Consider the following 16951-nt stretch of genomic DNA (forward strand, 5'->3'; position numbering starts at 1 on the left):
CATTTTATGTTTCCTTTTGCACAGCTCCAAGAGCAGTGAGGCAACACTCCACGCCTTAACGGAGGAGCCGCCACTGTTTTTATAGCACAGCAATCACAATTGTATCATTGTGTTGAGATGTTTCTTGCTTCCAAATAGCAAATTAAAACGCTGCTTAAGGAGCGACATAATTTGCCTTTAATATATTTCTGAGGCAAAGGTTCCTTCCTCTAATGGGAGTTTGTCTTTTTCTAAGGAGAAAGAAGTTATGAGTCAGATATGATGCTGGATCTTTGTTCATAATGCAAGGAGTGTATTTATTTTACTAGGGGACAGTTAAAGGCACGCTCATATGTTCCTATTAATTATGATTATTTGGTAAACAGAGCACTGCAGTATTACAAAGAGGAAGTGGGGCCAAGAAGCATAGAACAAGACTTGTCTTTTCTGCAGATTCACACTGACCTTCGACCTTTCTCACAGGCGACGTACATCTCTATTCTCTCGAAAATAAGTTCCTGTTTTTGGAAACCACTTTTTTTGCACTGGAGACCGGAGGCAACAAGAACAAGGGGGTATATTATCAACAACTAGCGATAATTTTTGTCTCTAACTTGTTTAGAGACAAAAATTATCGCCGCACATCGGCGATTTTTATCGCAGATAAACCTTGCTATTAGCAAGGTTTATCGCAAATGCGATAAAAAACGCCCGCAATGCATGAATATCGCTGAAAAGTCAGCGATATTCATGCATTATCGAGCAAATGCTCTTAGCCATGTTATCCACCTCCCATTGGATAACATGGCTAAGAACTGCTCAGGGCAGGTGTTAGCTTTTGGAGATATTCGCCCTTAGCGCAAATATCTCCTAAAGTTGGTAATAGGAGATAGCGATGTTAGCGACTGTTTCCAGTCGCTAACATCTTGGCACGCCCACTTTGCATATCATTAGTGATAAATATCACTGACATGTAAAGTGGGGCCCATGATGGTCGCTATCTCCTATTAGCTGTCGCTAACTGGTGTTAGCGACAGCTTGGTAATAGGGAGATAATTTTATCTCCGCTTTCTTGGCTTTTAAAGCCAAAAAAGCGGAGATAAAACCCCTTGATAATATACCCCTCGGTTCTTGAAATATTCGGAGTTCCCGTTTCTGTGTACCAATTTAAAAATAGTCTTACATTCTCATATTCAGCACATGCAGCCCTCTTCCCTTACAGATGCGCTAGTAAAAACAATTTTTTTTAAGACCCATTTTCAGTTTGTCTCCGGCCAAAAAAGCCATTGTTTTTTCAATGAGAACCACGGGGCATATTATCAAGGGGGTTTATCTCCGCTTTTTTGGCTTTAAAAGCCAAGAAAGCGGAGATAAAATTATCTCCCTATTACCAAGCTGTCGCTAACACCAGTTAGCGACAGCTAATAGGAGATAGCGACCATCTTGGGCCCCACTTTGCATGTCAGTGATATTTATCACTAATGACATGCAAAGTGGGCGCGCCAAGATGTTAGCGACTGGAAACAGTCGCTAACATCGCTATCTCCTATTACCAACTTTTGGAGATATTCGCGCTAAGCGCGAATATCTCCAAAAGCTAACACCTGCCCTGAGCAGTTCTTAGCTATGTTAACCAATGGGAGGTGGATAACATGGCTAAGAGCATTTGCTCGATAATGCATGAATATCGCTGACTTTTCAGCGATATTCATGCATTGCGGCCGTTTTTTATCGCATTTGCGATAAACCTTGCTAATAGCTAGGTTTATCTGCGATAAAAATCGCCGATGTGCGGCGATAATTTTTGTCTCTAAACAAGTTAGAGACAAAAATTATCTCTATTGGTTGGTAATATGCCCCCTATTTCGTATTTTCATAGTTATGACATGCTTTATGTCTCAATTCAAAACATTGTCTGTTTACATTGGTTTACCTTCGTAAGCCCATTTCGTAAGTTATGTTGGTGTGGAGATGGGGGTGTCCGTGACATACGTCTCTGTCTTGAGGTGACTTGTTGAAGGAAGTTGCCCCTTCAGAGCAGCAGAGCAGCTGGGACCTTTCTATGGGCATTTTTACCACTCTGTCCCTTTGGCAGCACGGCAGCACCAACATGTGAGTGAGGCCTTCTGTCGCACCTGTTGGCCCTGTCCTGGTCGGACTGGTCTACAGGGCCATCTGACAGGGCGACATGAGCTGGTTTCAAGGATCAGTGTGTGGGCTGTTTCTTAACTGTTCGTGGGCATGTGTTATGGTCTTGTGAGCTGGTTAGGTCGAGTCTAGACCGCGCTGTCTCTCGATCTGTTGTATACTCTTTGTGGGCCAACAGCAACCCCATTGGCTTTTTATTTGTTGCTATGATTGTCCTTTCCAAAGGCTTGCCTGCAATTGGTTAATGTCCCTTCTTTGTCTCTCCTTATCTTCTTTTGTTTTCTCCGAGGGAGCAGTGCCTAACTTCGGCTATCTTTCCGCTTTTCTTTTGATCCGTTCATTTTCAGGGACTTCTTTTTTATTTTGCTTGTTCTCAAGTTGTTGACTGCTATTCCTTGCCTGTTTTTCTGTGTTTGTATAGTGAGTTATGGTGGCGACATCTGAAGTGCTTTTGACTGCCGAGCACCGTCCGGCAGGTACTTTCGTTGGCGCTTTCATGACGATGTGACAAGGAAGCTGGACACCTTTGTTTGGAACTTTGGACCTAAAAGATCCCTGGACATGAGCTTCACTGCAGTGGGCTCAGGGTTTGTTGCATTTCCTGTTGGTTTGCTCCGTTCCCGGCGAGGTGTGTAGTGTCCTCCTGGAAACGTTCTAGTGTCTCAGTCTCAGTGGGCACAGGTCTTTCATGCCAATACCTCGAGGACTGGACACACATGCACCTGACATCAAGCAATCAATCAATCAATCAAGCATTTGTATAGCGCGCTACTCACCCGGAGAGTCTCAAGGCGCTTAGGGAAGGGGGGTCCGCTACTGCTCGAACAGCCAGGTCTTCAGTTGCTTCCTGAAGGAGAGGTGGTCTTGGGTCAGGCGGAGGTGGATGGGGAGGGAGTTCCACGTCTTGGCAGCCAGGTAGGAGAAGGATCTTCCTCCCATTGTGGCTCTTCGGATGCGGGGGACGGCTGGGAGGGCGTGGCTGGTCGATCGTAGCTGGCGGGTGGAAGTGTAGAAGGTCAGGCGGTCGTTGAGGTATCTTGGGCCTTGGTTGTGGAGGGCTTTGTGTGCGTGGGTGAGGAGTCGGAACGTGATTCTTTTGCTGATGGGGAGCCAGTGCAGGTTTCTCAGGTGTGCGGAGATGTGGCTGTGTCGGGGAATGTCCAGGATGAGGCGTGCTGAGGCGTTCTGAATGCGCTGGAGTCTTTTCTGGAGTTTGGCTGTGGTTCCGGCGTAGAGGGAGTTGCCGTAGTCCAGCTGGCTGGTGACGAGGGCCTGGGTGACCGTCTTCCTGGTTTCAGTGGGGATCCACCGGAAGATCTTCCATAGCATACGTAGGATGTTGAAGCATGACGAGGACACGGCGTTGACTTGTCTGGTCATGGAGAGGGAGGAGTCCAGGATGAAGCCCAGGTTGCGTGCGTGTTCTGTTGGTTTGGGTGCGTTGCCCAGGGCAGGGGGCCACCAGGAGTCGTCCCAGGCGGAGGGCGAAGATCCCAGGATGAGGACTTCCGTCTTATCTGAGTTCAGTTTCAGTCGGCTGGTCATCATCCACTCGGCTACGTCTTTCATCCCTTCGTGTAGGTTGGTCCTGGCGGTGGTGGGGTCGTTGGTGAGGGAGAGGATCAGCTGGGTGTCTTCGGCGTAGGGGATGATGTTGAGGTTGTGTTGGCGTGCGATGGCCGCAAGGGGGCTCATGTAGATGTTGAACAGCGTGGGGCTGAGTGATGATCCTTGTGGTACGCCGCAGATGACTTCGGTGGCCTCGGATCTGAACGGGGGGAGGCGGACTCTCTGTGTTCTCCCGGCGAGGAAGGAGATGATCCATTCCAGTGCCTTCTCCTGGATTCCGATGTTGTTGAGGCGCTGCACTAGGGTGCGGTGGCAGACTGTGTCGAACGCCGCTGAGAGGTCCAGGAGGATGAGAGCGGCTGTTCCCCGTTGTCGAGCAGGGTTCGGATGTCGTCGGTGGCTGTGATGAGGGCGGTCTCGGTGCTGTGGTTGGCCCGGAAGCCGGACTGCGAGTAGTGGAGGGATCCATTCGTCTCGTGGAAGGCGGCCAGCTGTCTGTTGACGGTCTTCTTGATGACTTTGGCAGGAAAAGGAAGGAGCGAGATGGGTCGGTAGTTTTTGAGGTCGGTGGGGTCCGCTGATGGTTTCTTCAGTAGGGCGCTGAGTTCAGCGTGCTTCCAGCTCTCTGGGAAGGTGGCGGTAGCGAAGGAGGCGTTGATGATGTCCCATAGGTGGGGTGCGATGACGGAGTCGGCCTTGTTGAAAATGTGGTGAGGGCAGGGGTCGGTTGGGGAGCCGGAGTGGATGGAGTTCATCGTGCAGATGGTGTCTTCTGTGTTGATCGGGGTCCAGGCGTGGAGGGTGGTGGTGGGGGGGCGTTAGTGCGGTCGTAGGGCGCATCGGCTGGGTGCTGAAACTTTTGTGTATGTCAGCGATCTTGTTGTGGAAGTACGAGGCGAGCGAGTTGCAGAGGTCTTGTGAGGGAGTGATGTCGCTGTTTCCGGCGCTAGGGTTCGAGAGCTGTTTGACGATGTTGAAGAGTTCCTTGCTGTTGTGGGCGTTGTTGTCCAGTGGTTCCTTGAATGCGGTTCTCTTGGTGGCGTGGATCAGCTGGTGATGCTTTCGGGTGGCAAGCTTGAGGGTGGTCATGTTGTCTGTAGTAGGGTCTTTGCGCCAGGCTTTCTCGAGGGCTCGGCAGTTCCTCTTGGAGCTCTTGAGTTCGTCGGTGAACCAGGATGCTTTCTTGGAGCCGGGTCTATCAGGGGGGGCTTCAGTGGAGCGAGGTCGTCTGCGCTGTTGCTGATCCACCTCGTGAGGTCGTTGGCGGCTTGGTTGGGGTTCGCTGAGCTGGCGGGAGGGTTCTGGCTCAGGGATGTGGCGAGCTGGTCGGCTGTGATCTTGTTCCAGCTCCTGCGGGGAATCTGTTGCGGGTGGTGGTGGGTCGTGGTCCTTTTGAAGCTGAAGTGGACTAAGTTGTGGTCTGTCCAGTGCAGTCCGGTGGCGTGGCTGAAGGAGATGTCCTTGCTGGAGGAGAAGACGGGGTCAAGCGTGTGGCCGGCGTAGTGGGTGGGGATGGTCACCAGTTGCTTGAGTATGAGGTTGGTGAGGTTGTCCAGCAGGGTGGTGGTGTTGCGGTCGTTGTTGTTCTCCATGTGGAAGTTGAGGTCACCGAGGAGGATGTAGTCAGCGGAGGGGAGGGCGTGCGGGCTGATGAAGTCGGCGATGTCTTCGCTGAATTGTGTGCGTGGTCCTGGGGGACATCCATCCATCACAGGCATCACGAGTGATGTGAGCCTGTTAATAAAAGGGCCCGGGAGCCAGTTCCAGTTACATCACTAACGTGTCTGTATGGTCTTTTGGTAGCATGTGTGCCTAGCGGCCTAAGACACAACAATGGCGACAAGGCGGGTCTGATCCCCTTGCAGCTGCAGCCTTGAAGTTTGGCGAGGGGACGAGTGTAGCCTGTGCCGCAGCGTTCCATGGGGCTTGTGCTGTTTGAAAGAGGACAGAAAGGAGTTTTTGTTGTGTGTAGCCTACACAGAGGCTTTTCTGGGAACTTCCTAAGTTTATCGACGGAGACGCCAAAAGGACTCGAAGTCCCAGGAGGCTTCCATCGCCCACACCTGTGCCTGGGTCAGAGGAACGCCCCTGCACCGCTAATATTTATACAACTTTCTCTTCTGCTGCGCGGGAGCGCCCCGGGAGGAGGCCGTCTGAGGCCATACAAGGCCGGGCTGGGCCCCCCCTCTGACCACCCCACGGAAGAGACTATCCGAGGACCATAACTGAATTTCTTATGGTAAAACACTCACCACTCTTTTATCGAGCCAAACATGTGCCCTGATATTTGTTTCCAACAACTGTTATACGGCCATTGAGGACCAAATTCCTACTATCTCCTTATTGTCCCTGTTGAGCTAACGAACCACAGTTTCACCCTGATATATTGTGACTTCAGATCTAGCCCAGGTGAGGCGGGGCTGGGCTGAGCTATATTATTTTGAACATTGTCAATTTTGCAAGGAGATTGCTACTATTTTATTAAGTAACTGTGGACTGCTCTTTTGAGATTGATTGAGATACTTATATTTGGGGGAGTAAAAGGTGAGTAAGAGCAGATCTGTATTGTTCAATGGCAACCCGTTTTGGGAGAGATAAGGGAGTGGGGGTGGGCGGTAGTGTAAGCGGGACACTCGACCAATTTATCGTCAGGGCCACCTCCGTACTTGAACGAGAAATAGCACTTACAGAGCGCCGCTTATCTGCTGAACCAATGTACAACAGGCGCTCCTCATTAGGCCCTCTAATGTTAGTGCCATCTCCAAAAAAACAAGAGGGGAACACTGCCAGAAACCAACTCTTTCGTACAGAACAAAACTTAGGAAATGAAGAAGGAAGTGTGGTGGAAACATCTGGGTTAAATAGAACTTGCTCTCCTGTAACACTAAGCCCAACTACAAGTGTGTGTCAGGTGGTGAACTGATGCGCCTACTCAACTAACTTTCTTGAGGACTACATCTCCCAGCAGGCTTGGAAAACCAGGGGAGGAGCTGAACTTACTTAGGGCTGTGAGTGTGCACAGGAAGTGCGCGTAATCCTGTCTCTTCTGGCGGACTAGCTGTTTGGCGGTTTCAAGCCTGAACTGTCCGTGATTCTTCGTGGTCCTGGGTTTCTCCGTTTTGGATTCGGTGTCTGGTGGGGCGAGGCGCCGCCCTTCCTAGTAGCTGCCCGGCTGGGCAGTCTGTGCTGCAGCGCCTTTTGATCGGATTTGGTCTGTTCTTCCCGCGCTGACGTAAGCGCGGGGAAGCCCTTTGGAAAGAGCCGCGCTTGGTAGAGCGCTTGGAACACAATTTCCTCCCGCACTGACGTAAGCGCTGGGAGCTCCCAATCTTGGTTTGTCGTTCGCGCTGTATAGCGCTAAAGGAACTTTAGGGCTAATTAGCGCTGACGTAAGCGCTGGAGAGCCCCAGTACATTTTGTATATTGATCGCGCTGGGAAGCGCAAGGGAACATTTTCGCTGTTAGCGCTGACGTAAGCGCTCGGGAGATCCTGCTTCTGTTTGGATACTGCGCTGAGGTAAGCGCTGGCATTGTGGAAGTTGGTTGACTTATAGGTATTCCAAGGAAGCTGCCTTCCTATTGACTTTGGGTTTATTATTTTCTTTGTGCTCACATTTGACTTCCTTTAATTCTTTCCTGCTTGGACAATAGGAGGCTTAGTACCTTACTTCCATGGATCTGATTTGACGGCTGTCATATCCTGCTGGGTGGTGTGGCTTCCTGAGTTGTGTGGAATTACGGGTTGCCAGAGTGTACCCGGTTGTGGGTATGTATGAATGACTTTCATGAGATTGTTGTCATTGATGTGTAGGGAAGAGTGGTTAATCTTTCATGTTCTTTGGTTATAGAGACATCGTGTATTGGAGAGAAGTATCTCTGTAGATGACCACAGTTGAATTCCTGGGGAGTCCATTGTCCAACAGCTAGATTCCAGGTATTAGATCCGCTCTAGTGAGACCTTACGAGAGTAGAAGGATTAGTGTGTTGTATTTACCCTGTGTTCTTTTTCTGTTACAGGTCTCCCTCTCCCTGCGGACCCCTCCCTACACCTTTTTTCCCTCACCTGATTGCCTCATTACTCTGTGTTACATCCAGAGTTGGGGACGTCGGGAGGTGGACCCCTTTTATGCATCATACCGAAACAAGGAGGCAATTGTGGATCTGACAGAATTACGCGCCCACGATATACCGCTTCCTTCGTTCTGTATGAGGCATAGAAATGGCGTCCTTAGACGATGTCCTACAAGCCTTAGTGTTGGTGCAACAGGAATTAGCAGCATCCAAAGCAGAAACGGCCGCACTCAGGGAAAGGGTAGATCGACAGGCTAGGAACCCGTTTGACGCTTCCCAAGCAACGTCTCAAATACAAGTGAATGTGCCACCTCCAATTCCACTGGCAAGTCCGGAGAGGTTTTCAGGGGATCCTTTAAAGGTTCAGACCTTTTTAACACAAATAATGCTTCACTTCTCCTGTAAACCCGCCTCTTTCCCCACCAATCATTCCCGGGTGGCGTTTGCTATCTCATATATGACGGGAGATGCAGCCAATTGGGCTGTTCCTCTGGTCAAATATGATGACTCCCTCCTTACCGACTGGGATTCTTTTAGAAGAGAATTCGAGAGGGTATTCGATAGGAGAGCTACGACTCTATCAGCTGATCGTGAACTGTTGACGCTTAGACAAGGGAAACAGGATTTGATCTCGTATTTGACTCAGTTCAACCGTTTGATAGCTGAAACGGCATGGCCTGAAGACAAGAGGATGTCTTTGTATTATCAGGGATTGCGGGATGACATGAAAGACGTGCTTGCCCAGATAGACCCGCAGCCCACTACTTATACTGCTCTAATGATTCTGACTCTCCGTTTGGATCATAGATTAGCCGAAAGGAGGGGTGAAAGGTCTAATGCCCCTACGGAAAAGACAGAGAAAGGGAACCGAAATACATCAGCCTCCTCGGAACATCAGTCAGAACCTATGGAGGTGGGGGCCATACGGGCTCCCTTATCTCGGACAGAGAGGGAAAATCGTAGGATGCTGGGTCTTTGTATGTATTGCGGTAAAAAAGGCCATTTTGTTAAGGAATGTCCCATTAAGCCCAAGAGAACAGGAAAGTTTGGCTTTCCGAAAAAGGTGGCTGTTTCCGCCATTCCTGTGTCTAGTCCTTGTACTGCAGAGCCTGTAGCAAGAGAAGGTCGAGCCCTTTCTCAGGGGTTGCAGTTGCCTTCTTTGGCAGGAGTCAACGAGGTGACCTCAGTGTCGCATATTGTGCTTACCATGTTTCTAACGAACCATCAACAGACACATCAGGTAGGGGTTATGGTGGATTCCGGTGCCACAGGGAATTTTATAGATAGTGGCTTGGTGCAGCGTTTAGCATTAAAACGTATACTCCGAGAGACACCCGAAATGGTGTTGGCAGTAGATGGAAAACCCCTGAAATCTGGCCCTATCACGGAAATGACAGAGGAATTGGAGTTGGTGAAACCAGGGGAATCCATGAATCATGTGGAAAGGATTTCTTTAAACATCATAGAGGCACCACAATATGAGATAATCCTTGGTATGCCTTGGTTGTGGTATCACAACCCCACGATAAACTGGACTGCTAAGGAAGTGGTTTTTGAGTCTGAGCAATGTCGCAATTCTTGCAACCATTCCTTTGGCACTCATGTACTGGCTTTGGCAAATCATTATCAAGTAGCTACTGCTGCAGAAAAAGAAGTGGAAGTCCCACCTGAGTACGCTCAGTTCAGTGAGGTATTCAGTGAGAGTAAGGCGGAGATCCTGCCGCCTCACCGAAGCTATGGTTGTCAAATAGACCTGATACCAGGGGCGGTATTGCCCTCCTGTCGGGTTTATGCACTGTCAGAACCCGAAACACAACATCTTCGAGAGTACTTAGATCATTATGTAGAAATAGGGTTCATTCGACCATCCCGATCTCCTGCGGCCTCGCCTTTGTTTTTTATCAAGAAGGCCAACGGAGAATTGAGGACGTGCATTGACTTTAGGGTATTGAACAGGAACACAGTCCGGAATCGCTACCCTCTTCCACTCATCCCTGTCTTGCTGGATCAGGTTAGAGAGGCAGTCATTTACACCCGCCTTGATTTGCGAGGAGCATATCACCTGGTAAGGATGAGAGAGGGGGATGAGTGGAAGACGGCTTTTAAGACACGCTATGGGTTGTTCGAGTACCTCGTGATGCCGTTTGGGCTGTGTAATGCCCCCGCGGCATTTCAATTCTTCTTAAATGATGCCCTGAAAGAATATGTAGACAATTTTGTGGTTGTCTACATTGACGACATCTTGATTTACTCGAATAATGAAGAATTGCATGTCCATCATGTGTCTCTCATATTGCAGCGATTATTGGAACATGGACTGTTTTTCAAATTGACTAAGTGTGTGTTTCACGTGCATGAGGTGGAATTCTTGGGAGTGATTCTGAGTCCCGCAGGATTGAGTATGTCGGAAAGAAAGGTGTTGGCTGTGCAGGAGTGGCCTATTCCCAAGAATGTAAGAGATGTACAATGTTTTCTGGGGTTCTCCAATTATTATAGGAGATTCATCTCTCACTTCTCTCAGCTGGTCTCCCCTTTAACACGTCTACTGAGGAAGGGGAATCCTTTTTGCTGGGATCAGGAGGCCATGCCCGCCTTTACTTACCTGAAGAGAGCATTTACATCAGCACCGATTCTACCTCATCCGCAGAGTGATGTGCCATACATAGTTGAGGCCGACGCATCCGACATAGCAGTGGGGGCTGTTCTGTCTCAACGGGATCGTCTGACGGGACAGCTACATCCTTTAGCTTTCCTCTCCAAAAAACTGAGTCCTGCAGAGCTCAATTACACTGTGTCAGAAAAAGAACTGTTGGCCATCAAGAAGGCTTTCCAAGAGTGGAGGCAGTATCTATGGGGAGCTAAACATCCGGTGACCGTCTACACCGATCACCGGAATTTGCAATTCATGAAAACAGCTAGGCACCTCACCCAACGGCAGATGAGGTGGATGCTGTTTTTTGCTGAGTTTGACTTTGTTGTCACGTTCAGGCCGGGGTCTGAGAATAGGAAAGCCGATGCCTTATCTCAGCAGGAGGAAGATCGGGAGGCTCAGCCTGTCCCCCCGAGGCCATCATCTCACCTGAGAAGGTGTTGTGTGCAGTTACTATAGAGAACTTCCTGGGAGAGGTGCAAACGCATAAGAAACCAGAACAGTGGAGTACATGGGCAAATCAGGGCTCTCACAGAACTCTCAAACATGGAATCCCTTTTTGTCAAAACCGTTTGTATCTACCATCCTTGGAGCTTCGTCTAAAGGCGTTCAATTGGTGCCATGACTCTGTATTAGCCGGTCATGCTGGAGGTAACAAAACGCTCCATTTGATGCAAAGACAGTTCTGGTGGGAATACATGAAGAAAGACGTCTGTCAATGGGTGCAACAATGTGACGTCTGTGCAAGGGCAAAAAATGAACATTCCAAAGCAAAAGGCAAGCTGGTCACCATGCCGTCTCCCTCTCAGCCGTGGCACACTATAAGCATGGATTTTGTTTTGGGTCTGCCTTTGGACCATGGCTGTGATGCCATCATGGTGGTGGTGGACAGTCTCACTAAGATGGGCCATTTTATACCCTGTAAGAACCTTCCTACTGCAGGGCAAACTGCACAACTGCTGTTGACACATGTGATCAGGTTGCATGGACTCCCGAGAGTCATCATCTCGGATCGAGGACCGCAGTTCATTGCGCGGTTCTGGAAGATGTGGTGTAAAACTCTTCAGATCGAGGCTGCTACATCGACCAGTTTCCATCCGCAGACCAATGGTCAGACGGAACGCCTGAACCAAACCCTGAAGACCTATTTGCGATGCTACGCAAAGGAAGCAAGCGATTCTTGGGTTTCCATGTTATGGTTGGCGGAGCTGTCATATAACAACGCCTGGCATAGTTCCATCAAGGAGTCACCTTTTAGGGCCAACCATGGATTTCATGCAAAGGTTTTGCCGTTGTCGATACCTGAGGATGTTGTGGACCAGCCTACTGTGGCATCTCAGATGACGGCTCTTCAGGAGATGCACCGGAAGGTTCAGAGCAATCTACGGAAGGCGAAGGCACAGTACAAGTCTTGGGCGGATTGTCATCGTCAAGAAGGTCCCGTTTATGCGGCAGGGGATCGGGTGTGGTTATCCACCAAGAACATCCGCTTTCGCTACCGTAGTGTCTTTCATCCTAGGTTCATTGGTCCATTTGAGGTGATTCGTCCGGTCGGAACTGTGGCATACAAATTGAAGTTGCCGGCGTCTCTGCGTATTCATCCGGTGTTTCACTGCAGTCTGTTGAAGCCGGCGGGCCAGGCCTGGAGGGTGGCGGTGCCTCCGGTGAATCGTGACGGTCAGCTGGAGTATGAGGTGCGGAAGGTGTTGGACTCCAGGATTCGTCGTGGGAGGTTGTGGTATCTCATCGCCTGGAAGGGTTATTCGGCGGAGGACGATTCCTGGGAGCCATCGGCGAACGTTCATGCTCCCAAGGCTGTTCGGGAATTCCACGCACGTCACCCGGAGAAGCCTGGTTCTAGGAGGCGCTTGGGAGGTGGGCGTACTGTCAGGTGGTGAACTGATGCGCCTACTCAACTAACTTTCTTGAGGACTACATCTCCCAGCAGGCTTGGAAAACCAGGGGAGGAGCTGAACTTACTTAGGGCTGTGAGTGTGCACAGGAAGTGCGCGTAATCCTGTCTCTTCTGGCGGACTAGCTGTTTGGCGGTTTCAAGCCTGAACTGTCCGTGATTCTTCGTGGTCCTGGGTTTCTCCGTTTTGGATTCGGTGTCTGGTGGGGCGAGGCGCCGCCCTTCCTAGTAGCTGCCCGGCTGGGCAGTCTGTGCTGCAGCGCCTTTTGATCGGATTTGGTCTTTTCTTCCCGCGCTGACGTAAGCGCGGGGAAGCCCTTTGGAAAGAGCCGCGCTTGGTAGAGCGCTTGGAACACAATTTCCTCCCGCGCTGACGTAAGCGCTGGGAGCTCCCAATCTTGGTTTGTCGTTCGCGCTGTATAGCGCTAAAGGAACTTTAGGGCTAATTAGCGCTGACGTAAGCGCTGGAGAGCCCCAGTACATTTTGTATATTGATCGCGCTGGGAAGCGCAAGGGAACATTTTCGCTGTTAGCGCTGACGTAAGCGCTCGGGAGATCCTGCTTCAGTTTGGATTCTGCGCTGAGGTAAGCGCTGGCATTGTGGAAGTTGGTTGACTTATAGGTATTCCAAGGAAGCTGCCTTCCTATTGACTTTGGGTTTATTATTTTCTTTGTGCTCACATTTGACTTCCTTTAATTCTTTCCTGCTTGGACAATAGGAGGCTTAGTACCTTACTTCCATGGATCTGATTTGACGGCTGTCATATCCTGCTGGGTGGTGTGGCTTCCTGAGTTGTGTGGAATTACGGGTTGCCAGAGTGTACCCGGTTGTGGGTATGTATGAATGACTTTCATGAGATTGTTGTCATTGATGTGTAGGGAAGAGTGGTTAATCTTTCATGTTCTTTGGTTATAGAGACATCGTGTATTGGAGAGAAGTATCTCTGTAGATGACCACAGTTGAATTCCTGGGGAGTCCATTGTCCAACAGCTAGATTCCAGGTATTAGATCCGCTCTAGTGAGACCTTACGAGAGTAGAAGGATTAGTGTGTTGTATTTACCCTGTGTTCTTTTTCTGTTACAGGTCTCCCTCTCCCTGCGGACCCCTCCCTACACCTTTTTTCCCTCACCTGATTGCCTCATTACTCTGTGTTACATCCAGAGTTGGGGACGTCGGGAGGTGGACCCCTTTTATGCATCATACCGAAACAAGGAGGCAATTGTGGATCTGACAGTGTGGACATATTAAATACTGACACCTCATGCTCCCCAACAAAGACAAATGGGGGGAAAAAGGCGAACAATCCCAAAAGAAAACAGGGAGGGGGGGGCACAGAAGGGGAGATGTTCAAAGATACTGAAAATCTCTAGGGCACCACTCATGACCGTAAATGAAGTGGTGACCATTGAATCTAGCATCCAACCGTCAACAGTGTCATCTCCAGCTCCCGATTCAACAACCCCAAATACAATGGTGGCAGATCTAACCACTCCTTTGGCCCAATTATCTGAAGACTTCATTAACCAAATAGGCCAACTAGTAAAGTCTCTAATTTTACCCCTTTTAGAAACAAGGTTAATTGGCGAGAGGCTGGAGAGGTTTGTGCAATTTACCCACGAAAACTTTGAGGCTTTAAAAGTGCAGGTAGAGGGAACTATTAGTGATAAAACCTCTGGAGTAAATACCAAAAAGGTTTCCACTGCAATAGCTCCGACACTACTTTCCCCGGTACCTGTTACCCCCATTCCTGTGGCCCCTTCTGAAATTCGGCCAATCTCCACTATAGGAAATGACAGCGTCAATTTGGATAAAAATCATTGCAGGCAAGAAAAAGAGATCCAAATAGGCTCAAAAAATATAGAAGAGCAAAGTAATAAGAGTCCCCTAATTGATAGAATGACCATTAATGATGCATATGGAAAATCCTCTTTAAAGTGTATTCACTTGCCCCCGGAGTCCTTTCCCTATGTTGTTGTGCTCACTGGGATCCCGGAGTTAAAAGACGGAAAAACAGAAAGTTACCAAGAATTGAAGAATAAAGAAACCTTCTGGTTAAACAAGAATAGACCCCTCCCAGGATATATTAATGGGGAAGTCTTGTTTGTAAGAACAGCAAGCTGGGTGGGGCACAGATCTAAGGACATGCCTGGGGACTCTATTGTAGTCAACTTTAGGGACAGACGAGTGGTTGGCTTTATTACTGATGAATATTTTCAAAGGGATTGGAGAGGCATTAATGCTTAAGATCTGAGCTACTTCTATCGCCCGTCCCATGTAACACAACCACTGTATAACCCCTCGAGAATGCAAAGTGTGGGGGATTTGGAAGGGTTCAAAACTAATTTTTCTGTACCCACTTTTAATCGTTTTACAGAATTGTATGGGATGGAGGGAGTAGACTGACTTAGAGGCCAGGAAGTGGACAATTATTAATGGTGGATGAACTGCATCCAGAAGTAGACAAGGATATAAACAAGAGAACAATTCATACAAAAGAATTGTGTTTTTCTGGTTGTATTCCGAACCATAAGTTATTTAAGGAGGGTCTGGAAGAGAGAAATTATACTCAAACATGGGCTCCACTGAAGAATCTCTGCACACCGTATGGTCAGATTATAATATAAACCAAAGTGCACCCACAGGTGAAGAAATTCCCTATAGTATCACAGGGGCACAGTTGACCTCAGTTGAGTATATTAATGTGTTGTCCCCATTCAAAACAGGCATTTCTGGGAACCCGACCATAGATAGTAATATATCATATGCTGACATACCTAGTTTACTGAGTGAGGGAGTGGAAGGGCTCCAAGACCGGGCAACCAACGTTGGCTCAAAACTGTTGTCCTGGAACATAGCGGGCCTTACCTCTAAACTTGACCAGCCAGATTGGGGGGAATATATTGATACCCATGACATATGTGTTTTCCAGGAAACCTGGGAGGTGGAACCAAAATATAGGGCAGGTTTCGTGGCTTACTGCGAGGGGGCTGTTAAGGGCCCAATGGGTAGACCATCTGGGGGGCTCTGTGTTTGGGTTGCTTTAAATCTTAGTTGTACGGTTAAGCGAATTGAGACGCATTCACCAGACATAACCTGCATTACCCTGACTCATAGGAATTTGCCAAATTTCGCAAATGTAAATGTCTACTCCCGCCCGATGAAGTATGGTGGGATTTCACCAGCAATCACCAGTCTGACAAACCTTTTAGCCAGACTGGAAGGAAATTCTAAATTGATAATTTGTGGTGATTTTAATTGTCATTTTGAGCCGTTAATAGGTGACATACCTCTGATCACCGAGGAAGAGGACTCAACTTGGTTAATCCCCCCTCCTAAACATGTATTCCACCAGTCGATGGACTCCGCTAGCCCTTCAGATAACATCTTTGACCCTGAATTTTGCATTAAGGGCTTGCAATGGCCGCTTCCCAAGTGATAGTCCCGGTCGGCCATCGTTTAAGAGACCTGGTCAGTCCTCGGCCATTAACTATATCATGATCAGTATGGAGCTATGGCAAAAGGTGACGGATTTTGCTATAGGAGAAACATCTGAGAGCGACCATAACCCTCTAGTCATGACTTGGGACTGCAAATGGTCTGGGACTAATAATATTGGTAAGGAGAAGTTCCAAAACAATCTGGCCATTGTAGAGGGAGGGAGGCAGATAAGATGGATCAAGTTAAAAGAATCAGAGGAATCATCACCTAAACTGTATGCTAGTATCATCCCAGTATTAGAGAGGGCTAGTGATCTGGCAGGGAAAACAATGTATCCTGATTTTGAAAGTGAAATAGGAACCTTACACCACAGACTTACTGAGGCTCTGGCTGTTGTTTTTATAGGAGTGGCACGAATAGTTTTAAATCTGGAGGCCTTAGGAATTCTTGGTATACTAAAGCATGCAGGATAGTGAAACAGGCCCTCTTGACAGAATTGAAGGGGTCCGACTAATTATATATTAGGGAAGCCAGGAAGGCCCACAAGAGTACCATAAAGAACGCAAAAATTGAATGGGAAACAGCCAAGTGGCAAGAAATTAAGAGGGCCCTTGATCATAAAGACAGTAAAAGTTTTTGGAACCTTGTCCATCACGGGAATGTAGAAGGCAGAACTACACTTGACCCTAACATCGACGAGGGCACTTAGTTCTCGTATTTTAAGGGATTATACTCTACTTCCCCTTTAGAATTAAATTTAAATAACACTCCAGTTTGTAATTTTAATCCCTGAAGTTTACTTGATGCAGCCCCATTTGTAGTGGGAGAAGTGGAATCCGCCCTGGCTAAATTGCAACCTAATAAAGCCCCAGGATTAGATAAAATCCCAGGTGACTTATTCAAAAGTGAACAGCTACTTTGTACCACCTCGTTGTCAATGTTGATATACTGTGATTTCTATGTGTCTGTGCTGCATTGTGGGAGAGTCGTCCCTGCAGCTCTGATTTAGTGGCCACTTATCCCTTTGAGGCAGTATGCTTTTGAGTTGTGAGCTTTTACGGTGCTGATATGTTGGGGACTTGGGTCATTTGTTCTCTTGGATGGTTTTTCTACTCTTCTGCTTTGATTTTCTGCAGATGTGTTGTTGACATCAGGAGTTGTATGTGCATGTGGATGTGTCAG

The 16951-nt window shown here is 48.4% G+C and overlaps 1 protein-coding gene across 1 annotated transcript in view; it reads right to left on the bottom strand.

Moving 5' to 3' along the window:
- The window catches only part of LOC144817806 (CMRF35-like molecule 8), a 521039-nt gene that overhangs the window by 113045 nt on the left and 391043 nt on the right, over window positions 1-16951 (bottom strand). The gene's annotated exons all lie outside the window — the stretch shown is intronic.

Source organism: Lissotriton helveticus, chromosome 2_1 (assembly GCF_964261635.1).
Source record: "Lissotriton helveticus chromosome 2_1, aLisHel1.1, whole genome shotgun sequence".
Classification (NCBI taxonomy): domain Eukaryota; kingdom Metazoa; phylum Chordata; class Amphibia; order Caudata; family Salamandridae; genus Lissotriton; species Lissotriton helveticus.